Below are 25,772 nucleotides of genomic sequence, written 5' to 3' on the forward strand. Positions count from 1 at the left end.
TGATTTGGGGGATTTTCTGCCATAATACATTAGCACAGAGTTTGACAGTAACAGATGTTAATGAATCTTGATTATAAAATCCACAGGGTAATTTTTTTTTGTTTTATTGTTTTTGTCATAGACTTTCTTAAATTAGTTAATGGAAAATATAGGTGGTGTGGTATTTTGAAAACTTTAAGTGTCTTGTTTACTTCAAGCTATTGTTTCATCTAAAACGGGTAACTTATTCATGATTCATCAACCTCCTAGAATAGGCAGTCTAGAACAGACTCTCGCAGTCCCTATAGCTGTCTAATACAGCTATAATTTAAGTGCATGTTGGTTTAAATAGGCAAATTTACTTTTCCATATTTATCAACAATATTCATCATTCATTAAAAGAGTAATAATAGTTCCAGAAATACTGTGCTGTTAAATGCTTTAAGGAAAACTATATCAGAATAGACTCTGACCTTGAAGGCTTCATCAACCCCAGTATTCCATTAAGAAAACCTAGAATGTGTGTTCATTCTGGATGCACAAGAGAGGCAATTACTGGTTTGTGGATTCAAATTTATGGTCCTGGATCTTTAAAGATATAGACTATGGTCACAGCACACTTTGTAAATAAGTATCACTTATAATGGGATGTGAAGAATATACAAGGATGTTTTCATACACACAAATATGATTTGGGTTCAGCATTACATATTTTTTTAGGGCAATGAAACTAACCTCCTTGCCTCTGTTTCTTAATAAAAGCAAATGATATTGGTTGGAATTTATAATTTACATTAATTTAGTACTTCATCTGTCTTACCTACTGGAATAACTTTCTAATATTTTCATATGAATCTTGTATGGTCAGAAAATAGGCATCAATGACAGTCTTAAATCTGAGGTTAATGATGCTCTAGTAATTCCCATTATAGGTATTGATTTTCAAATAAACTGAGAAAGATCATTTGTTTAACACGTGAGAATATCACCATATCTGCCTTCCGATCAAAGTGGAAAGTAAGCTAAATTTAAGAGATCACTAATATTTTGTAATATACAAAATTTATTTTAGTTTTCACTGTGGAAGGATAAAATTCCCAAGTGCATCTGTAATCTGAGCATGTATTAACATTGGCCCGATATCCATCCACTACATTAAAATACCTTAACCCTGTGTGTTAAATGTGGGCATTACTACCTTGGTAATGTGGATTCCCTCTTCACAGCTTAAACCAGATCTCATAAGATAATTTTCGAAAATACAGTCACTCTACATTCATCATTTATGAGTGGACTCTAGATTCTTCCCTCTGCTATGGCTGCCATGACTTAAAATGCCTTTGCCCAAAGCCAAACTAAGCCTGTCAGATCAGCTTATAAAATTATTACTTGAAAACCTCTTTTAGGACACATAGACGTTATCTGTGTTGAATTAATTACCCACACACAAACATACTTTATCTACATTCAGACCAGACTGTTTCTGGGTTGAAGTAGTGCCCTTCAGACCGGCTTGCATTGATTCACACTAGTTTATTGAAAATAACTGAATCATTTTGCCCTGTTTTTCTATTTTCTTACTAAAAAGATTTCTTTCTTGCTTGACAGTATAAATGCTATTTCTTTCAGTCATTATTAATGATTAAGAAAGGCAGTCAGATAAAACATACTTAACTTTGAAAATATGATATTCAAGCATGCTATCTTTCAGGAGCATGCAAATTAACAGCACAAAAATGATATGCCATTTACCCATCTGATTTTTCACAAACAAGGGTATGGTGAAATATAAATATTTCCTTATGTTATTGTTGAGAATGAACATTAACATCATTTTAGGAGCACAATCAAGATACATCAATCAAAATTTTAATGTGTATAATCACTGAGCCAGCATTTCCAATTTCAGGATCCTATCCCACAAAATGATCACATGTTAATAGAGAGGAAACTGTTTATAAATGGTTCATTGGAACATTGCTTGTAATAATAAAACAAAATGGAAATAATTTTTATAGAGCTATTTACAGAAATAATCATTGTCTGCATTTATAATATAAACATGGATATAATAATCCACTCTAAGGAGATGTAAGTAGCCATTAAAAAGAATGAAGTTTATAAATGATACAGACCTCCAAGAGAACAAGAATTGTAATTTTAAGAATATGTGTAGTATTACTCCTGGGCATAGGAGAAATTGGTGATTTTTTTGTTTAGTGTAGATGGACTTTAGTGTTTTATTCCATATTCATCCATATAATTTTAGAGTTTTCACAATGAATAAACACAAATCTAAAATTTTAATAAAACATTTAAAAATATAATACAAGTTTATTTATTATCATATTGGGTTCCCTAACATAGATTGTACATTTTTAAAAGAGAATACTTTTGAATATCTTTTAATTAAAGTTTCAACAGTAATTTTTTTAAATGTTTAAATTTTCTGTATGGGAAAGCCAAAATTTCAACTAACATTGTACACTAAGGTGGTAGAGATAAATGGCATGTCTTAATACACATATATGTTCTAGTGTTTCTATGAGAAATTACATGGAAAAGCAACTCTTAATTAATTCTTTGCTACTTTAAATAGAATTATTTGCCTGAGAAATAAAATATAGACATTAAAAAGTTTTATGAAAATTAATGTGTTTTGTAGTTCATTTTTTTAATCCTGATAGAACAATATATATTTCTTCCTAGTTTTAAATCACTCATCTTTTAAAATCTCTGAACCAATTTTGAAATATGAAAAATTCTACCTATCTATCTTTCTGTATCTATACATAAAATTGAAGCCTCAATGGCTCAGTTGGTTAAACATCTGCCTTTGGCTCAGGTCATGATCCCAGGTTCCTCGGATCAAGCCTTGTGTCAGGCTCTCTGTTTAGTGGAGCAGGTCTCCTGCCTTTTCCCCTCCACTTGTGCTCTCTGTCTTTCAAATGAATGGATAAAATCTTTCAATAAATAAATATATATACGTTTATATTTATATATATAAATATATACACATATATATGTTAATACATAAAATTGTATCTACACACATATATAAAATTGCATATAAATGCACACATATATATACACACATAAAATTGTAAGCCTTCATATCTCCAATAAATACATGAAAGTGGAATTTGTTTTTTTTTTTTTTAAATTTTTATTTATTTATGATAGGCACACAGTGAGAGAGAGAGAGGCAGAGACACAGGCAGAGGGAGAAGCAGGCTCCATGCACCGGGAGCCCGACGTGGGACTCGATCCCGGGTCTCCAGGATTGCACCCTGGGCCAAAGGCAGGCGCTAAACAGCTGCGCCACCCAGGGATCCCCTGAAAGTGGAATTTGAATTTCAGATTTTTTCTGCTCTGTAAATATTCATAGAAATCTGATTTTTTTCTTAATGATCAATGTAATAATGGAATATCCTAAACAAATCAATATTAAGAATTTTATCTCTGCCCATATTTACTGGTGCAAGCACTAAATTAACTAAAGCAAATCAAACTATTCTCCCAAAACAGTATGAATTGTACCTGCATAGCCAATATATTGAGTGTAACTTAGAATTATTTTTAATGAAGAGTGTGTGTGAGGTTATAAGATGAAGGCCTTAAGGCTCCAAGTACAGGTTAATTTCTGACCATTTTCTCTTTTCATTTCAAGCTTTGTCACTGGACTAATACTTCTGGTCCCTCATTCAGTTTTCAATACATTATGAGTTCACAACTGTCTGTGGAATAAATTAATTCATTGTAGTTTTCTTTTCTTTCTTCAAAAGATGCATTATTAATGAACTTTTGGACACTACGGCTTATTGCATGGTATGTTCCAATTGGTCTGAAAAAAAGTGAACACAAATAGAAAGAGAGGCAGTGCATTTTGGAGAAAATAATTAGAATAAAGTAGTATAAATGTTATCAGTTCTGACCTACCTTCTACTTTGTCAGTCATTCTTGGCAAAGTAAAACACATCCGGGTAGCTACAGATTTATTTACAAGCATCTCTGATACATTATTATTGAAACTATTCTATAATACTTCTAAAAGAGCTTTGCTTGATTTCAGAATATATCTTATGCTTTTGATTTTTTATAAATCAATATTTTATCAATAGGATAGGGTATTAATTTATTTTTTACTAGAGTTTAGTTCCCATATACATTATAATTCTACAAGTTACGTTTGCCATCTAAAGCAATGAAAATGCCGCATTTTTTTAAGTTTTTAAATTTAATTTAGCTGTATCCTAAATTGTCAGAGAAAAATTATTGAGAAATATAATTTTGGAAAAGACATTGGCTGATAATAAGACTTATAGTTTAACATAAACCATTTTCACAGTTTATTATTCTATAATGGAAGTTTTCATCAATAAGATATTCTTCACTTTAGTGATAATAGCATATGTTTTTAAAACAAACACTTTGGTTTTTTCTTCAAAGAATTTTTAATCATTTATGTGTTTTCAAAGCTATTAGAATATATTAAATTTTTGTTATCTTATATTTTCCTTTAAACATTAATTAGTAGCATAGTGACAAAATTTTACTGAAATGTGTATATTTTAGATGAAACTTTAAAAAAATAAGCTTATGTTTTCTTCTACAATATATAATTCATTATGATGATTTAATAGTACTTTCTAATTGATGTTTGGTAAACATGACGGTTTAAAAAGTAGTTGTAAAGTTTTAGAAGATTATGAAAAATTGGTAATTTAAAGATTAATATTGTAGCTTCATTGAATACCATGCTTAAAAAATTCTTACAAGGAATACAAAATTCTCAGAATTTTCTGGAAGATTTCATTTGCAATCTGAGATATTTTCATTTGTATTTGTGGCATTAGCGTACCTGTAGCCCCTCAAATTATTTTCCTAAGTCCATATTTGTAATGTGCCTTTTATCTTCATCAGTCTTATCATCTTCTGGACAAATCTTATTCACTGTACAAATTATTAATAAAAATACTTACATTGGAGAATATTACAAATCCAATAGTAATTGTTGTCTGTTCTACATGGTTTTTCTTTGGAATTATAGCTAAAACAATTGAGTTATGTAACCAGAAAATGATTTCATTCATTATATCTGCTACAGTATCAAACATTTGGTTTTGTATTAAGCCTCTGAAAAAATATATTTCATTATTGTTTGGTGTGATGTTTAAATTCTGAATAAATATACTACTATAATGCCATAAAATTTTCAATGTTTTCTGTCAAATAAAGAAAATTCTCATTACACTCTCATTAGTTTTCTTATATGACCTTCTAAAAGTTAGCTATCACTATGCCACACACAAAAAAATCATGTATGCTGAGTTCAACAACAGAATGCCATTTTTTCTTATTTCCTCCATTCTTCATATTTAGTAGTAATATATTTTCTTTTATGTTTTTTAAAGATTTTATTTATTTATTCATAGAGACACAGAGACAGAGGCAGTGTCATAGGCAGAGGGGAAGCGGGCTTCTCGCAAGGACCTGATGTGGGACTCGATGTGGAACTTGATCCCTGGACCAGGATCACTACTGGAGTTTAAGGCAGGTGCTCAACCACTGAGCCACCCAGGCATCCCAGTAGTAATACATTTTCAAATAAGGTGTCAGTGCTTAGCTGTTAACACTATTGATTGTGTGCATACTTTTACATTCTTAGTTTTTTATAAATGTATGATAAATGTTGCAAATCCCCTCATATAGGGGACGCCTGGTGGCTCAGCGGTTTAGCGCTGCCCTCAGCCCAGAGCGTGATCCTGGAGTCCCAGGGATCGAGTCCCACATTGGGCTCCCTGCGTGGAGTCTGCTTCTCCTTCTGCCTATGTCTCTCCCTCTCTCTATGTGTGTGTCTCTCATGAATAAATAAATAAAATCATAAAAAAACAAATTCCCTCATATATTCTAATTCTTTAATTGAAAAGTATACTCCTGGAAAATAATGTATAAGAACATAAGAACTGTGTCATACGTCAATTGGTCACTCATCCACATATTGTTATCTTCAACCAAATGGCCTTTCTCTTCTGTTATCCTTTTTCTCTTCCTTCTCCCAAATATTATTCCAATACATGTTGTTATCCTGCATCTCTATGAAATGCTCATATTTCTGATGTGTCACTGTTTCCATGACCATGAGAGGAGACGGTGCTCCAAGCAAGAAAGTCCATGCATGTGACAGAGTGAGTCATATGACCAGAAGAGTTGAACCTGAACACAATGTCCAATGCAAGCCTTCCCTCTATTTTAACTCCACCTTATGCTCATTGTTGTGCATGCACATAGCAAAAAGAATTGCTCTGTTTAGCCTTTCCTCAAAAGAATTCATGCTTAGATAAAGTATTTTGGGTAAGGTTATAATGTTGAGTATGGGAGTTATGACTGTTATAGCATATTGGAGAAAGAAATCAAAGACCATAAATAGTAGCAGGATGAGGATAAACCTTGTATAAAGTAGCAGGACCAGGATAAATCCTCCTGAATATGGGAGCAATATATAATGTTTTTTAACTTTCACTCCAAAATGGCCTAGTTGATATGGGATGAAGGTGAATAGGAATTACTGAGAATTACACACTTAATGTAAACTCTTTAAGTATATACTATATATTCGTAGGACCCAAATAGTTATTGTATATCCTATAAATAAAAAAATATTTTTACTTTGATAACTGACTGAAGATGTGGGGACTCCATATAATCCAACCACAAGGTTGTTTGCTGTACAGTCCTGTGCAAATATAAAAATTTTTTTTTTTGCTATAAGGCTTTTTGACCCTACAGTTTTCACAGCAACATAACTACCATCCAGCATGTACCATATTTTGCAAGCCTTCAAGTTCAACAATTCAAATTGCACTTCACATCTTAATGTTTTTAGCTGAGCTTCTTTCCTGTTGAAAGTTATCTTGTACATAACCTGTCAATCACACATAGAAATATATATGATGGATATGACTTTTATGGATTTTAAAGTGAATATATCTGGGCATGCAAAAAATTTAAAGAGTATACAATTTTATAGAAACAAATAAAATAACAACTAAAAACAGACTGATAGTGAGCAAAATAAATGTATTCTAATGAAGCCAAATTAAATGTATTCCACAGTGCAATTTTCCTTAGCCAGGTCCAAAAAATCCTTCAATAGGCAAAAAATGTGCTATAGTGAAATAGAAGTGGATCAACAGATAGTTGTAAAAGTCTTAACACATGGCAATAAAATATATTGCGATTTTTTCAAAATCATACAACCATAGAACATATTGCCAGTGTCCATCTCAAGACCTTATTGAGTTCCATGTAAATGAGGAGCATGAAGTCTTAAACTTTATTAGGTGCATGGTGATTTTTAATTAATGATTATGTATATATTCATATATTTATCATATATTTTCTTTTTTTCCTTTTTAAAGTTTTTATTGAAACTCTAGTTTTCATATATTTTCTTGAATTCCCTTTTGTTCAAAGTTGCTTATGGATGCATGTGTGACAAAGCTTATCTATAAACTTTGTTTCCTTATCTAGAAGAAACTCGTTTAGTCAAATTTGTATCTAGACAAAAGAGAAAATGGGATTTACAAAATCATAAAATCAAATAACCTATAGACTGCCTAAAAATAAGTATTAATAAAATCCATGGCATGAAAGTGGGAAAGGCTTGTGAAAAATATGGCTGTAACAAAAAAATGGCTTTGATAAAGATGCGCTATATTACAGGATAATTGATGTTAATATAAAATGATGCCACTTTTCTAATCTGTCTGTATATAAGAGCTACCAATTGTTTATGCACTTTAATATGCTAATAATATCTTTAATAATTTATCTTAAAGAAGTAGTCTGAGATGAATACAACTAATGTAATTCTAACTTACCCACTTGTAGTTAACTACAAAATACTAAAATTACATCGTAGTAGAATTATTTAATTTATATACATATATCCACATAATAAAAGTTATTGAAATTTATACTTGTAAATAATTTATACCATAATATTATCCAAAATAAAAGGGTGTATCCAATAGATAAAGTGTACATAAATAAAGAGGCTCAAGCATACACTTGTGATGAGCATTGAGTAATGAATGCAGTTGTTGAGTCATTATATAGTATACCTGAAACTAATATAACATTGGTATTGATTGTAGGTATTATAGATACTCTACTAATATAACACTGTATGTTGATCATATTTTAATTAAAAAAGTATACATGCATACCATTTTCTTTGTCATATATGTAGATTAAGTGACAGATCAATACTTAAACAAAAAAGAGTTTCTAAAAGTTTCCCTAAATTATTAGCAGTAGATAATCAAATTTACATGCATTTACATATTTATATAAATGTATAAATGCAGGTTTTATTGTTATACTATCATGACAACTTTCATATTTCATGGAGTTTTCCAAAATGGATCTTAAGTAAGTACATTCTTCAGGATATCCTACTTATTTTTTCTTAAAGATTTTATTTATTTATTCATGAGACACACACAGAGAGAGAGAGAGAGAGAGAAGCAGAGACACAGGCAGAGGGAGAAGCAGGTTTCATCAGGGAACCCGATGTGGGACTCGATCCTAGGACTCCAGGATCACGTCCTGGGCCTAAGGCAGGCACTCAACTGCTGAGCCACCCAGGCATCCCAGGATATTTTACTTACTGTCTTGCTATCAGTTATTTGTTAAATGAACAGTTTAACACAATATATCTCAAAAATTTTTCAAAACTTGAATTATTTAAAATGTGATATTTTAACACTCTTCTACTGCTTTATTTTATTTAGTGAACAGTGTGGATTAATAATATTAAGCATTTTGAGCAATTTCAAGTGCACTAAGCATTTGACCTAATTCAGATGCTCTATACATTTCAAATTTGCTTAACAATGCCAATCCTGATATACATACGATAAAGTTGAGGTTCTGAAAGATTAAGTTTTCTATCCAAGATGAAGTAGCTAGTAGGAGCAACATCAGGTTTTAATCTCAGCTATTTTTATTCCCAATTTATATGCTTCTTCCACAATGTCACACTGCATCACAATTTATTGGTAAAACAGGGAAGGGCTTATCATTAATAGTTATATATGAGAGTTCTTATAGTCAAGGAGCTCATGAGGTGAACTGACACAAAATGCCAATTTTTCTTATAGCTAACTTGATATTATTTGTCAAAATTTATTTGCTTACTTAAATATACAAAACATGTAATTGACAACTTTGGAACACATAATGTTTTAGGTATTATAGATATACTACATTGCAGGTCATTATCTTTTTACAGATACAGGTAATTTGGTGAGGGACAGAGCGCTGATGGAATCTAATATGCATTCTGGTGCTTATATACAGTCCATTTGCTTTGGAACAACAGTTTAGATATTAATTTTAATGATAAACTTAACCTGTTTTCATGTTTCAAACCTTCCTAAGAAATGATTCTACATGTCTCCTTTTATAATTTAAAATTTTACATACTGAATTTATTTCAAATTTATATTGTTATTTCTGTGCATTTGTCCAAACACCTTCAAAGCTTGTCATGTTTACAATGAATAAATGGATAAAAATAAGGTGATTGTTTTTTTTTTCTGAGACACCTAGTTTAGATTTAGTGAAATTTAGCTCAGATCAAATTACATGCTAAAATGGAACTCATGTAACAAATTATGTACAGTACTAAATTAACTTAGAATAGATGCTCATTATCCTGCTGTTTTGTTCCATTTTTGTTCTTACATCAAAAAAAATCAAGTATAAATGCAATTATTTTCCAAGAGGAAATAAATGTCAGCAATTCAATATTCAAAACGGCAACAATCACAATGCTGGATGACCAAAGCAATAACTTTGTGAAGATAACAGGCAAGCAATTAACCCTGAAGCCAGATTGTCAAATCATTCAAAGAAATCTTAGATCAATGGAGGAGAGTTGCAATATGACTTTACGAAGTAAATAAAAAATATAAAAAACACTCCTCCTTTGATGGTGCTATGATCCTGTTAACCTCTATTTAGCCTACTCAATTTGGTGGCAAACTAAATAGTGGCAAACAATCTTCACGGAGTTAAAAATGTGTTTAAAATACACTCTCCTAAGTCTATATTCAGAATGTCTGTACTTCCCCATTGGTCATACTAGTTATCTGTTTACAGAAAAAGATCAATTTCTACTTAGGATATAAACCATTATTGTGTCTCTCAGTCATCAACTCAAGAGAGGGATTAAACTCTATAAAAAGGGGATCCCTGTGTGGCTAAGCGGTTTGGCGCCTGCCTTTCGCCCAGAGAGTGATCCTGGAGTCCCGGGATCGAGTCCCACGTCGGGCTCCCGGCATGGAGCCTGCTTCTCCCTCTGCCTGTGTCTTTGTCTCTCTCTCTCTCTCTCTCTCTTCTATCATAAATAAATCTTTTAAAAAAATAAACTCTATAAAAAATATTGCAATGCATGTCAAAACTTTCCTAAATAGCTGAACCCATTTTTTGAAATTGATATTATTTGTAATTATTATATAAATCACAAAATAAGCACACATGTACACACATAAAAGTTCATTATAAAGCTGCTCTAGGCAGTTAACCAAAATAGCCACTGGAAGCAAAACATCAAATTATTTTATGTATATTTATCAGTGGTTTTGTAAAAAGTTCTATCAGATCTAAGAGAGTCTCTTAGAATGTAAGAGAACTTCAGAATTTCTAGAACTCAACTGTATTATTTCACATATTAAAAAATAAAAGCAACAGGGCATCCCGGGGGGCTCAGTGGTTTGGCACCTGCCTTCCGCCCAGGGCGTGATCTTGGAGGCCCGGGATTGAGTCCCATGTTGGGCTCCCTGAATGCCTGCTTCTCCCTCTGCCTGTGTCTCTGCCTCTCTCTCTCTCTGTGTTTCTCCCATGAATAAATAAGTAAAATCTTTAAAAAATTAAAAAAAAATAAAAGCAACACACATACACATAAACACACAAATATACACACAACAGTTGTGAGGCATGCATGGCTTCTGAAGTTGTGTTCTGAAGTTGCCAACTAAAGATAACACAAATGTGGAGTCGAAACTATGGTTTCTTCCATATTTTTCATCAAGATACCTTTCCTCTTTCTATTTATAGTGAATATATGCTAAATTTCATGTCTTAGGAATCTAATATTTTCTCAAAATATACAGACACATAAATCTCAAAACAGGAAAAAGTATGTGGAATGTAACTTCTCATTTCAGAAATAATGACAAATCTATGCCCTCTACAAAATAACACTTGCTGGAATATTTTAACTTAATAAATGTGACTTGAATTTTTAATATCAATATACTTTTTAGAATAAATATTCTTTCCTCCAATTTCTCTCTTCCCATTTGCACCTTATAATAGAAACTATAGAAAGTCACTAATGTAGGTGACTACCAATCCAGTGTCATTTCAGGATTCTATTAGCTGGTGCAAATGGATGATCTTGAGTAAACGGACTAAATGTTTCTAAAATCCCAGCCAAAAATAAAAAATAAAATAAATAAATAAAATAAATAAAATAAAATAAAATAAAATAAAATAAAATAAATAAAATAATAAAATCCCAGCCAGCATCAGAGTAGGAAAAAAGGGGCATAGGAGTTTGAAACAAGTTACAGTGTATGGATTCCACCTTGCAGATAGTCAGTGTGGTACAAATACTACAAATTCTTCTTTATTGTGACTCTTCCCCATTTACCTGAAAGATTGAATTGAGGCATATTTGCAGTTACTTGCCCTTTACTGACGTACACGAGTTTTATAGAGACTTCAATAGTGTCCGCCAATGTTTGGAGAGTTAAGAAGCTGGCTGAATAAACTGCTATCTTCCTTTAGAATTGCCTGTGCTGTAACTTGTTTTTCCTTCAGATAGGTCATAAAAATACTCTATTGAATGAAAGCTAATGGCCAAGGAATTAAACTGACAAATAGTCTTGCCGAAGACTTGACTATACATTCCTAATTAGATTATCCAAAAACTGATGATTATGTTATTCATGATAGAGACTTGTTAGCATTATTATATCTGAGCAGTGGCACCTTTACCCTTCATAAGTTTGATTTTGGGTATTTGTGAAACAATAATTTACATTTTGATTAATTTTCTCATATAAACTTACTTTGTTCATGGTTGTGTATTTTTCAACTGTAAAATATTGTTTGAGCGCTATGCATTTATTAATCTGTATAAAATAAGGGTTGAATGGGTTTACTTTTGAACCCTTACATATTTCACTGTTATACAGACTTGAAATTTCACATTTTTAGATATGTCCAAAAAAAATCCATGGTTCTTTAAATTGCAATATTAAATACATTAATGGTTAATTGATAAGATCTCTGTGCTGGGCATTTTCTTTATGTTATGGGAATGACCTCTAGATATTATAAGACTAGGTGAGTCTGTACCGATGACTTCCATTCTGGTTTAAGAATTGTTTCTAGGGATCCCTGGGTGGCGCAGCGGTTTGGCGCCTGCCTTTGGCCCAGGGCGCGATCCTGGAGACCGGGATCGGATCCACGTCGGATCCCACGTCGGGCTCCCGGTGCGTGGGGCCTGCTTCTCCCTCTGCCTGTGTCTCTGCCTCTCTCTCTCTCTCTCTGTGACTGTCATAAATAAAAAAAAAAAGAATTGTTTCTAAACTTGTGCTTTCACATCCTTACTTAACAAATTAAAAGTAATGTTACTGGGCAGCCTGGCTGGCTCAGCGGTTTAGCGCTGCCTTCGGCCCAGGGCCTGATCCTGGAGACCCAGGATTGAGTCCCATGTCGGGCTCCCTACGTGGAGCCTGCTTCTCCCTCTGCCTGCGTCTCTGCCTCTCTTTCTCTCTGGGTCTCTCATGAATAAATAAATAAAATCTTAAAAAAAGAGTAATGATACTTCTAACGTGATAAGGGTATATGAAATATATACACAAACACAGTGTTATTAAAGTGTGATATGTAAACAAGCATACTTTTACTTAGAAATAAAATTTTCTTTAAAAATGTATAACTTGAGATGTTTGTTGAAACTGCGTATCAATTTCTACTTACCACCCTTCAACAAACTGAAACAAGTAAAATCCATACATACAACAGAACATGAAATATTTTTCATAGTGTTAAAACAAATTGAGGTCAGCAGTACCACTACTACAAAGATCTAGCTATGATCACATTATATGTCATGGTTGATACATTCCAACATGGAAGAGACTTTGGAAGTTATATAGTCAAGATGAACAGTGAATAAGGTAATACTACCATTCTCCTGGGCTGTCACAGAAAAGAATATGACACTATTTCAAATAGAATATTCAAATAGAATATATTTAATCTAGATCATTTCAGAATAAATCTGTCTCAAAAAGTTGAAGTTATTTCTTAATAAGGTTACCATGAAGACTTGAACGCTATCAGTTATATTCAGTAGCTTTACCCCTCTTAATCTTATCTTATCTTTACTGTACTTGTTATACTACAGATTTATGTTTTTATCTGGGAATTCACAGTCACTATACCATGAGATTCCATGAATAAATATTTCTCAACCTGAACCTTTACCGATTGTTATTAAAAAAGAGGTGATGTTTTGCCATGCATAATGGATATATTCCAGAAGTCTGGTTAAGGAACTATCTTGAAATAGTAATAGAAAGTAGACATATCACCATGGTTTCTCAAGTAGTTTGTATTAAAATTGAAACATTAAGCTAGATTGCACTCTCCCGTACTCTCATTTTCATCTCAATGAAAAAATAATTTAGCTAAGAGACATTACAGTAAATGTAACAGTTAAGTGATTTGCCATATTTTTGGGTTTTGATATGGAATATCTTATCATTATGAAATAAAATAAATTTATAATGTATTTTTGTTAATTCTTTTATGGGTGGGTGTACTTCTATAGCTTTCATAAATAATTTCATAAATAGAGCACATTATATTTGTATCTTTTGTATTATCAATATAAATAATGGTAAAATCTAGGACATGGGGAAAATTCATTGCTGCACTGACATAATCCTACTGGCCACATCCAAATTCAGGAGATGACAGCAAAGTAAGCACTGACATATAAAGATCACCCTTGAGGGTATTTAGAAGAAAATCCATCATCTATAACCCTAAAGTGATAACAGCCTTTAACTACAAGGGACGTGGATGCACTCCTTGTCAATTTTCCAAAAGAGAAAATGCATTTACTGAAAAGATAAACTGTAACTGTCAGGTAAGGAGACAGTCTTATCATTGACAAAATTAATCATAAATAGGTACTAAAAGATTACTGTTTTAGGATGTTTTGTAGGAATACTGGATATTTTTGTCTAAAACAAGTTAGGTGTTATTTACTTTGCTTCAATGGCAAGTAAACATGTCTAGAAAATGAGGCCAAAATATCTCAAAATCAAAAGCAATGTTTAATATTCAAAACAAAAATCATATATGTATGTGGACATGCTTGATAAAAACAGATGAATACCCGAAAACTGTTCTTCTGCAAACAAATGTTATCTCAGTTTTACAGCTCTGACATTTTAGTCACATTTTTCTATTTAACTCCTCTAATTTTCAAGAACTACCTTAGTTGTAAGTTGGTCTATTATTATTTCCTAGTATTTCCACCGATGTGAAGTCATGGTTCATTTCAGCATATCCTTGAAAGAATTTATTCTGCCTGCCAGCCCGGGACCATTGCACATCCGTTCAGCACCTGCAGCTGCTGGGCCTCTACTGTCATCCCCTCTACACATATCTAGTGAAGCAGAGTTGTGGTGTGACAGGAGTCACTTATCATAAGTTGCTTTCTGGGCCTGCATTTTTTGGGTGATCATGTTATGTCCTGTTATGTCCTTTAAAGCTAATATGAGAATACTTCATGATTGAGGCTTATGAGACAGCATCGAGAACTAAATATATCTGTGGAGTGTCAATTATTGTTTTGTTTATTCCTTACTGAAACATAACAGACCATAAAACTAATTTCTCCCAACTGCCTAATCTATAAAAGGAAAGTAAATGTTGACTTACCAAAAGTCATTTCTGTAATCCATTTCCATCACTTAGATAATCTAATACCTGCATCCTGCCCTAGCAGTCAACTAGGAAGACCTCTCCAGATTTCCCATTTGTTGTGCAGTCTACCACTAGGCTGTTCCACAATATTTTTACCAGTCTCATAAAGTATGATAGATTTTAACTAGTAGTGGTATTATGGAAATTTTATATAAATTATAATATGTCTCATGCTTCTAGAGGAGAACTAGGAACAAGGAAGAGGGTTTAATTCCTTTAAGGGCAGTGAGTTTTATATTTAGACATGCCATCAAAGTTATTAAGTGTTGAGTTGAGATTTCAGTGTGTGAGAATAAATTCATTGTGAAATGGTATTTATTAATTTCCCAGAAGATGCATTGGGATTAAATATGGGATGTGGGTCAATCTGTCACTTTCTGAAAACACAACATTAATGGTAACACAGTTTTCCCTTCTGCTGTTCTTAATTAAGACTTCAGTAAAATAAAAGTATTCATCATAAACTTCTGGTATGCGTTGAGACACAGTTTATGTTGTGCAGGCTAGTCTTTACAACTTGATACTTAGAGATGGAAACAGTATATTATATAACAGGCATAAGTGAGATCCATAATAACTGTGTTAACAGACTTGGAGAACTATAAGGAAAACTAGTTATGTAGGCAAGCCGTGGTCTAAGAACTGTCTATAAACTATAATTTGGGAAGGTTCATTTATACTCAACGATATACATACACACACACATACTCTCTCCTTTACTCTATACTCTGGAAAAGATTCACCTTAATCTACCCTATTCCACTTTGGAAGAGTTGAAACACAATATAGATGCTATAATGTTTTTTTTTTCTCATGGGAATTTCAAATATGGAAATTTGAGAATTTGATTATGGAAATATCAAATTGGAAATTGGGAAATTTTATTATGAAAATGTCAAATATGGAAAGCTCCAGAAGCTGAAAAACAGTCCAACTGGACTTGAGAAAAAAAAGAGAAAGTGACATAATGGGAGGTGGGGGTAAATAGAGGGAGGCCAAACAAAGTAGAGGCTTGAAGGTCAAAGCAGAGTATCAACTTTAGCCAGAGTTAAATAGTCAGTTTTTCATTTGTATGCTCTTGTTATGAAGGGGTGACATAATCAGATGTAGATAACAAAAAAAGAAATTCTGATAGCAATGTAGAGAATGAATTAGAAGAATGCAAGACTGCATTCGAACACATTGATTAGGTTAGCAGTGTGAGAGTCCAGAGAAGAGATTATGGTATACCATAGTGGGATATAAATAAATGGAAAATAAATGAATCTCAGAGATAACTAGGATGCAAATATCATAGGATTTGGTGAAGGACTGCATAATGCTATGAAAAAAGTGAATGCTATTATGGACACCTTTGGTGTTTCTACCTTGATCAGTAACAGGGGGATTGTGCACTCACTTAATAGAAACACTGGAAAAAATAATTTGGGGGGTGGATGGAATATGGTAATAAAGATTTGTTTAAAAGGACCAAAGAATGAAATATTTTTAGATATCCAGAGGGATCTGGGAACATCATCCTGGATGTTAACTCTGAGTAAATTCTAGGAAAGTAGTCATCAGAAGTTTAGGCAATTGTAACCTCCTAAAAAAAAAAATGTATGGCATGAGGACAGAAGAGGATCTACGATGAACCCGTAATTAACTATAAATTTAAAAGCTGGATACGGAGTAATAAAGCACCAAAGGTAACACAAAAAGGTATGGCGGGAAAGGTAGGCATTACATTAAAAGGGAGTTGTTTCACAAAAGATCTTTTTTTTTTAAAATTTTATTTATTTATTCATGAGAGACACAGAGAGAGAGAGAGGCAGAGACACAAGCAGAGGGAGAAGCAGGCTCCATGCAGGGAGCCTGATGCAGGACTTGATCCTAGGTCTCCAGGACCATGGTGGCACTAAACCGCTGAGCCACCCAAGTTTCCCAAGATCTTTTTTTAAAGACTCTCTAACAGTGGTAGTGTCACTGAAAGTACTGAGTGGTGCTGAAAAATCAAGGGACAAAAATTTATGCAAAATGGAATGTACTGGAAATGAGCATGAACTACTTCTGTGGAGTAAATAAAAATAAAGCCAAAAGGAGACAGAATAAGAAGTGAAAGAAAATTATGAAAATGAGAAATTTTGCAGTAATGATAGGAGAAAAATGATAACAACTGGAATAACTGGAATAGTAATAAATGGGATAATGGAGAAATGCTAGAGGCCCTGAGAGGGATTATTTTGTTGCAATTTATTTTTTATTTTTTTAAAGATTTTATTTATTTATTCATGAGAGACAGAGAGAGAGAGAGAAAGAGGTAGAGACACAGGCGGAGAGAGAAGCAGGCTCCATGTAGGGAGCCTGATGTGGCACTTGATCCTGGGTCTCCAGGATCATGCCCTGGGCCGAAGGCAGGCGCTAAACCACTGAGCCACCCGATCTGCCCATTTTGTTGCAATTTTAAATAATATTTTGCAGCTAAGGTAAATGATTTCATTGAGAAGAAGAGCTTGGATATAGATAAAAATAATGAGAGAGAGAGAGAGAGAGAGAGAGAACACTAGTCAGAAGATACAATCTTGAATGTCCTCTCTTAATATCAGATATTGGGAAAAAATAAAATGACTAAGATCCTTAACTTTTATTTCTTCTGAGGAGGAGTTCTATAAGTGACTATTGAGAAAAAACAGAAAAACATAACTATTGGTGAAAATCCTATATTTACACAATCAATTGCTCAGATGGTAGTAAAAGAATAAACATGACTCGAGTAAAATAGAGCACATCCCCAACTACAAGGAGGAAAACTCCTAAATATCAACAGTTAATGAAAAAATACCTATTTTTTTATAGAAGACAAAAAATGAATGGCTTAACAACATGTAAAAACACACTTGACTTAAATTTGTTGTAAGGAGATGTACATTATTAAATGCTAATGAGATGTTATTTTATACTCAGAAAATTCAAAAACAAAAAGTCTTGCATTCCCAAACATTATTGAGGATATACAGCATGAGAAATATTTCTGTCACTGGTAGGTCTGTAAATTGGAATCACTTATTTGGTATCAATTGAGTAACAATTTGGCAATACTCATTGAGTGTGAATAGGCAAATCACCTCACCAGTCATTTCAATTCTGGGTATATGAGAAAAATAACCATTAAGTCCACCAGGAAAAACATACCATGACCAAACAAACAAAAACCCTAGAAACAACTTATTATGAAGGAAATGATTGATAAATTGTGACTAATAATGGATTATTATACTAGAGTGAAAATTGATGAACTATATGTATCAACATGCATGAAGTATGCATTTGAACAAAGCATTGGAGTACAATGTTGGAGGTTTAAAGAAGTCAGAGAATGTACATAGTATAATTCCATTTTCATAAAGTTTAAATATATGTAAAACTATAAAAGAAAGGTGAAAATAATAACATTCAGGATGATTATTACCCCTGGATAGGAGTCAGAGAGGATACAAAACAAATACTCATGGGTCTTCATAGGTACTGCAAATTCTAGTTTTTAAGCTGTGTATGGTACACTGGTGTAAATTTTATTATTATTCTTTATTGTTATACCTATGTTATATATTTTATACATAACACATATTTAAGAAAACATAAAATAAAAGGAAATGAAATTAAAATATACCCATTGAAAAATATATATTATTTATAATACATGAAGAAACTTGCTAGATAATTTCATGTACTTACTCCCATTCATTTCGTTATCAAATTTATCACAATGGCAGGCAGCCCGGTTGGCTCAGAGGTTTAGTGCCACCTTCAGCCCAGGGCATGATCCTGGAGTCCTGGGATCGAGTCCCATGTCAGGCTCCCTGCATGGAGCTTGCTTCTCCCTCTGTCTGTGTCTCTGCCTCTCTCTCTCTCTCTCTCATGAATAAATAAATAAAATCTTAAAAAAATATTACAATGTCAATTACAGTATCAAATGTTAGTGGAATACAACAAAAATAATTATAATTCCACTACTGCTACTATTATGCCTGTCTTTCTCTCTCTCCCTTTCTCTCCCCTTTTCTCCCTCCTTCTCTGTTTCTCTGTCTCTGTCTGTCTTTGTGTGTATGTCATTCTTAAGAACCATAAAATGTAGATTCTATTCTTTGTTCCTTTCCAAGACAGAAAAATACAGACTCAGGACATCTCTAATACATAGTAAAGTAAGAAGTTGTATCCAGGTAGTTCTAAGGTCACTTTACAAACTTTTAAAAAAGATTTGTTTGTTTATTATTTATTTATTTATTTATTCATTCATTCATTCATTCATCCATTCATTCATGAGAGACACAGAGAGAGAGGCAGACATAGGCAGAGGGAGAAGCAGGCTCCATGCAGACATGGGACTCGATCCCAGGACTCCAAAATCATGCCCTGAGCCAAAGGCAGACACTCAACCTTTGAGCCACCCAAGCGTCCCAAAGGCCAATTTACAAATTACATTGATATTCTCACCCAGTACACCTTTAATCACTAAAATAGGATTAACTTTAGTTTAGCTATGTTGCTTTGTGAAGTAATTATTGTTTGTAAAATAAGTCAATGATTATCACCTATACCTCCATTCCCATACATATGCATAAAGAGAAAATCTAGTTTTTCTGTCATGGGTATCAGAGCTCTTTATTCTTGACCAGTTTTTCATTTTGCCTAGGATTTGAAATATACTGTTTTTCAATAATTGCCATCTTCATAGGCTCAACCCTCATCATGACTTTTTAGGAAAAGTTTATTTATAAAACAACCGTGTTTATAAGTCCTTGGAAATAAGTTCAAATAATCCTTTACTTGTTTCTAATTCACCGTGTACCACAGATGGAAATACTACTTCAGCAACATCTAAGCTGAAGACAGTGCCTTGAGTGTTCAAGCAATTATCTCATGATGTGGTGAGGTTTTAAACAATTCTTTAAGGGAGGGCACCTAGGTGGCTCAGTGGTTGAGCATCTGCCTTTGGCTCAGGTCGTTTTCCCAGAGTCCTGGGATGCTGTGTGTCCCGGTCAGGCTCCCCGCAGGGAGACTGCTTCTCTCTCTGCCTATGTCTCTGCCTCTCTCTCTTTGTGTGTGTCTCATGAATAAATAAAACATTTTTTAAAAGGTTTCAATCATATTTTTGACCACTAAGAAAGGATGTACTTCTACTTAACAAAAGCTGTTGTGGTATCAATTCATCAAAAACTTACTGCTTCAAAACCAATCCGGAGTAAGGTGTTTGGGGTTTTGTCTGTCTGTTTGTTTTTCCTTCATCTGTATATTTTCGAGTGATGGAAGAGTGGAAGAGCTTTGAAGCTGGAAGAAATTATTTCAGGGGATCTTGATCTCAACACAACAATCATAATGACTGTAGTCATAAGGCTTAAATCCCAAGGGGGGGTCAATGACATGCTGTAAGCTTTAGTGTTAGGTAAATTAATATTGTGTGCACAGCTCTGTGGGAGATTTGAATGAATCCTTCAAGACAGCTATGACACAAGTGCCTTCATTGTGAAAAATAATGGTAGATTTTCAAGGAATAGCAGGATTGCTTTTCTTCCTTTGGAGAAATACCAATTGAAATACTGAACAAATAATACTAGCCAAATTCTTAGAATTGGAGTTAACAAGGGTGAAAAATTAGATTCTGCCAAAAATTAATAAAGTAGTAAGTATGCATTTATATATATTACTTTATTTAATACTATTTTATATACATAAACACATACAAATACTTATATCCATATACATCTGCATATAACAAAAAGCCACCTCTCACCATACCTAGCAATAATGTAGGAAAGGAAGTCACGCTATCGTACATAATAGTGTAGGTTGCATAGTGCATTACTACTACATGAGGACTCTTCACCTGAGAATCCTTGTGAATTCTATGCTAAGTGGTAGTTGGTACAATATCTGCACAATTATGTCCTACAGCCCCAAGGGGAGTTACAAAGAACAACTTGGATCATGAAACAATCATGCTACAGCATTTTCCCTTAATAAAATCTCAAGGGGTTGAGAGATATTATTTGAAAGATCTTTATGATGATGTCAGCAAAGCTAATGTAGACATCTTTATTATTGTATTAGTAAACCATTTTTTTCTAAAAATTCAGGGTTCAAGTTATGAATGATATATCACATGTGGCATTTAGGTAAACTTTATTCTCCAAGAGTATATCCAAAATTCTCTATTTCATTAGCACAATCATTCCACTCTACTAGCTAGAGAAATAGTTTCAATTTAAGATGTCAAAATATGCACGACCTTTTCACAGTACATAAATATGTGGAGCTAAATCAAAATGCAATAATGAGCAACACAGATTAGGATATCTGAAGTACATGGCAACAAGCAGAAATGCTGACTTCTTAAAATAGTCCATAAATATACTATAGAAGCTGTAAAATTTTCTATTTCAACTTTTTAAGTGAAATATAAAACTTAATTATATTACATTAAAAGTACTTACATAGTTTTAGTGCCAACTGTTTTTTAAGTCACTTCACTCCCTACTTCGAAATTTGAGGAAAACACCTGGAGTTTCAAAACCTTTTCACGGCTCCTTCATTGACTCCTTCTGGGCCTTACTCCCTAACATCTTTTCTCTCACATATTCAAAATGGTGACTTTCATTTTCAATTCCTCATCAAGGAGAAACCTTCAAAAAGTAAAAAAAAAAAAAAAGACAAAATAGTATGTGTGTGCATGTGCACGTGTGCGCACGCACACACACACAGGATGAACCAAAAACAGGAAAAGTGTAATGACAGTATAGGCATGTGAAGAGAGAAGAACTTTGGGAATACAATATCATTCATGAAAATCTTGAAGAATAAGAAATTTGAGATTGGTCCTTTGTTGAAGCAATTTAAAGTATATAGCCCTTGGATTCTGATAGGCTATTCAGGCATATATATTTTTTTCTGTTCATATACTCAAGACTACATCTCTTGCTTGCCAACATCTTGGCAGCAATTCTATTTTTTAGACCTTATTACACATGTAAAAACTACTGAAGAAGTTGGGAGCTTTTGTTCATGTGTGTTATATCTATTGATAGTAACTGATTTAAAAATTAAAACTGAGGCTTTTCAAACTATTATTTTATTAATTTATTTATTTGAATTAATAGTAAACCTACTACATGTTAACAAAAATAACATTTTAAATGAAAAATGGTAATATTTTCCAGGAAAAAAACTATGAGAAAATTAACATTATTTTATGTTTTTGAAATTTTCTTTAATGTCTATCTAAAGAGAAGACATTCAGAATCTCTATTTCTTTCTACATTCCATCTATTGTGATCTCAAACATCCCGTAGACTCGGGGAAACTGTACACTCATGAGGAAGTCAAATTATAAGAGTGAAAAAGTGAAAGTGAAAAAGCAAATAAAATTTTAGGATTATTTTTTAAAAGAATTTTAACCTTGGAAATCTTTCCAAAAAATCCCAGAAAATGTCCTAGATCGCCAAACCATGTTTTAAGAATGGCTACCACAGAAAACCAATTTAATGAAATGTCCGACATTGCTGTTCACATTCACTTCTTCCTTTAGACACTTTTCTCCAGGATATATGAGATTATAAGAGGGCTATTTCCTTTCCATCCCACTTTATGTAAGTTGTAATAATCTAAGATTCAAGAGAAAGTGAAATTCAGCCCAAATGACCAAATGGAAGTAAATAATAAATAGTTGAGCTTACTGGTTTACGTAGACAAGACACTAAATTTTACAAAGAAGATAGTATCTCTCAGCTAAGGACATGTAAGACTATGGCAACTAGGATAGTTTTTGTGTTTTGTTTTGGTTTTTGTTTGTTTTAAGCTACAAACCAAATAAAGAAAGGATAATGCACATTTGCTGGTAGATGACAGCGAGTAATAAAAGCAATAATTCTTCAAACCAAGAACCATTAATTAGCAATATAGAATCATCTGAGAAGATGCTATCAGCAGGTAGGTAATGTTCATTTTCTTTCTATATTAATCAAGACATTGGAACTTGTCTGTAACAACAAATAATTAGTCACTTCTCCTGGGATTCACTAAAGATCTACTGAGAGTAGCATCTGAGATCTGGGGTTTACTGAAGATTTAACCAGTACAGATGGAGAGAATCATCACCATTATTCAATTGATCCTTCAGTTGGAATTTACTGAATGCTTACTTTGATTCAGTTATTCTGCTAAAGAATGGTATCGAAAAATCAAGGAGCTTTTCATTTCATCAAGTGATCCAATTTAGTCCACAGTTGCTAATAGTAAGCTTTGAATTGTAAAGCTAAAAATAGAAGCTCAGAAATAATTCACTAAATAAGCAAAGGACTTAAAAATATTAGAATACATATCGATACTGCTTTATTACCTTAGTTCCTGGTGTAGAACAAAAACAATAAATTTTCCATGATGACTGCAACTTCCATAGATTGAAATTGTTAGATAAACAGGCAACTCATTAGCCTTTAACAGAGCTTATAAATGGAAACACAAAATGACTTGGAAAATTTAAATTTCTAATTCCATCGAAAATATGAAGAGCCACACCCCTCAGAAGACAAAAATATCAAGCAGTCATAATTTTGAAAGGACTAGATAAAGTGACATTTTAGGAAAAATTTACTTTATACAAGTAATTCCTATAAAATATAGACCCCGTTTTATTAACATTCACAACAATGCAATGCATAAAGAAGAATAAGATCTCAAGCACATAAATTTGACAGAAAACTACAAAAATCTCTTTTAGTCTACCAGGTATTTGAATTAAACATAAAATGTAGCACATAATTCTTCAACAGAAATACTCAAAAGATATGAATATGCAACAAAAAGCAATGAAGCTTTGCTTTTAAAGTAAATAAAGAATAAGAGAAGAAACATTTGATTACAGTATCAATAATTTATGCTACCGGTTAACCCACAATTTTTCTTTTTATTTTTTTTTAACTTTTATTTTTTTTAAGATTTTATTTATTTATTTATGAAAGACACACACAGAAAGAGAGAGAGAGGCACAGAGATACAGGCAGAGGGAGAAGCAGGCTCCATGCAGGGAGCCCCAGACGGGACTCCATTCTGGGACTCCAAGATCACACCCTAGGCCAAAGGCAGGTGCCAAACCGCTGAGCCACCCAGGGATTCCCTAACCCACAATTTTTAGATTGAACTTCCCCCACATGATTCACACAACTGGGTTTCAATTAATGGCTATTTATCTCATGGTTCAATATATAGTTGACCTTTGAACAATACAGGTTTGAACTGAGCAGCTCCATTCATACACGGATTTCTTTTCAATAAATATAGCACAGTACTGTAAATGTATTTTCTCTTCTTATGATTTCCTTAATAGCATTTTCTTTTCTCTAGCTTCCTGTTAAGAGAACAGTCTATAATATACGTAACATACAAAATATGGGTTAATTGACTATTTCTTTTATTGGTAAGGCTTCTGATCAATAGTAGGCTACTAGTAGTCAAGATTTTAGGAAGTCAAAAGTTATATGCAAATTTTTTTATTGTACAGGGGTTGACACCTTAACTCCTGTGTTATTCAAGGGTCACCTGCGTGTGTGTGTGTGTGTGTGTGTGTGTGTAATTTAGTTCTATCTTTACATGCAAAACATAGGGAATATCTTATATTACAGAAAAACTTAGATTGTAATAAAAAACAAATTTAGAATTAATAAAATGCAATTGAGGCAATGAATTTTTAGACATACCTTTTTTATATATTTATTTTTTTAATTGGAGTTCAATTTGCCAACATATAGCATAACACCCAGTGGGTAGACATACCTTTTGAAAGATTCTGAAATATGAATGTGTTTAAGAGTAATGAGTGGGTTTAACCATTCCAACTTGATTTTAATTCTCTAAATCTAGTTCTTTCATAATAAAATTCTTTTGTCTTAGACTGTCATACTTTGTTTTTCTGTCTAGCTGTACTTTATGCATTGTTTGAAAACAAGATCAAAGACTATACTTTCAGGGATCATTTCTATAGTGTGTTGAAAACAAGATCATAATCTTTCCTAGAAAATCCTTCTTCACCCTTCTAGCTGACATATGCTACTCTCTGTACCTCAATATCAATATTACATTCTCATAGCATTTATCACACTTCAGTGTGAATGTTGGATTGCATCTCTATTTTTCATGCTACCAATATTTTAAAGATAGAGGTAATATTATTCATTAATTAATTAATTTATTTATTTTTATATTTAATTTGTAGTGCCTATCACACTGTTTGGCAACCTAGCATAAAATTAGCAAAGTGACATCCTTAACTAAAGAATGAATGGATACATAAGTATTTCCCACTTATTAGGCTTTAATTACTTGATAAAACTATAAATTAATGGCATGAAAGAATTGATTATTTCTTCCACAACTGGAATGTGAGCTGTTTAAAGATAAGGGCACTGTCTCATATGTGCATATATCTCTAGGTCTCAGGATTATAAGTAATAGAAATTCAATCATGCTAATTTCCAAGTAAAAAATTACAAAGTTTACAAGTTTGCAGGAAAAGATGGGTAACAAAGGCTGATTAAAGGCAATGAGCAGTTTACCTCTGTGGATCGTATCAATCAGAATGTGTGGGCTAAATGTGGACTTATGGAGCTCAAAAGTCAGTTTCCTTCTCCTTTAAACGGTCAGGAAAAATTGTGAAGGATGTTAAAGTGGGCAAAAGCTTA

Source organism: Nyctereutes procyonoides, unplaced genomic scaffold (assembly GCF_905146905.1).
Source record: "Nyctereutes procyonoides isolate TBG_1078 unplaced genomic scaffold, NYPRO_anot_genome, whole genome shotgun sequence".
Classification (NCBI taxonomy): Eukaryota; Metazoa; Chordata; class Mammalia; order Carnivora; family Canidae; genus Nyctereutes; species Nyctereutes procyonoides.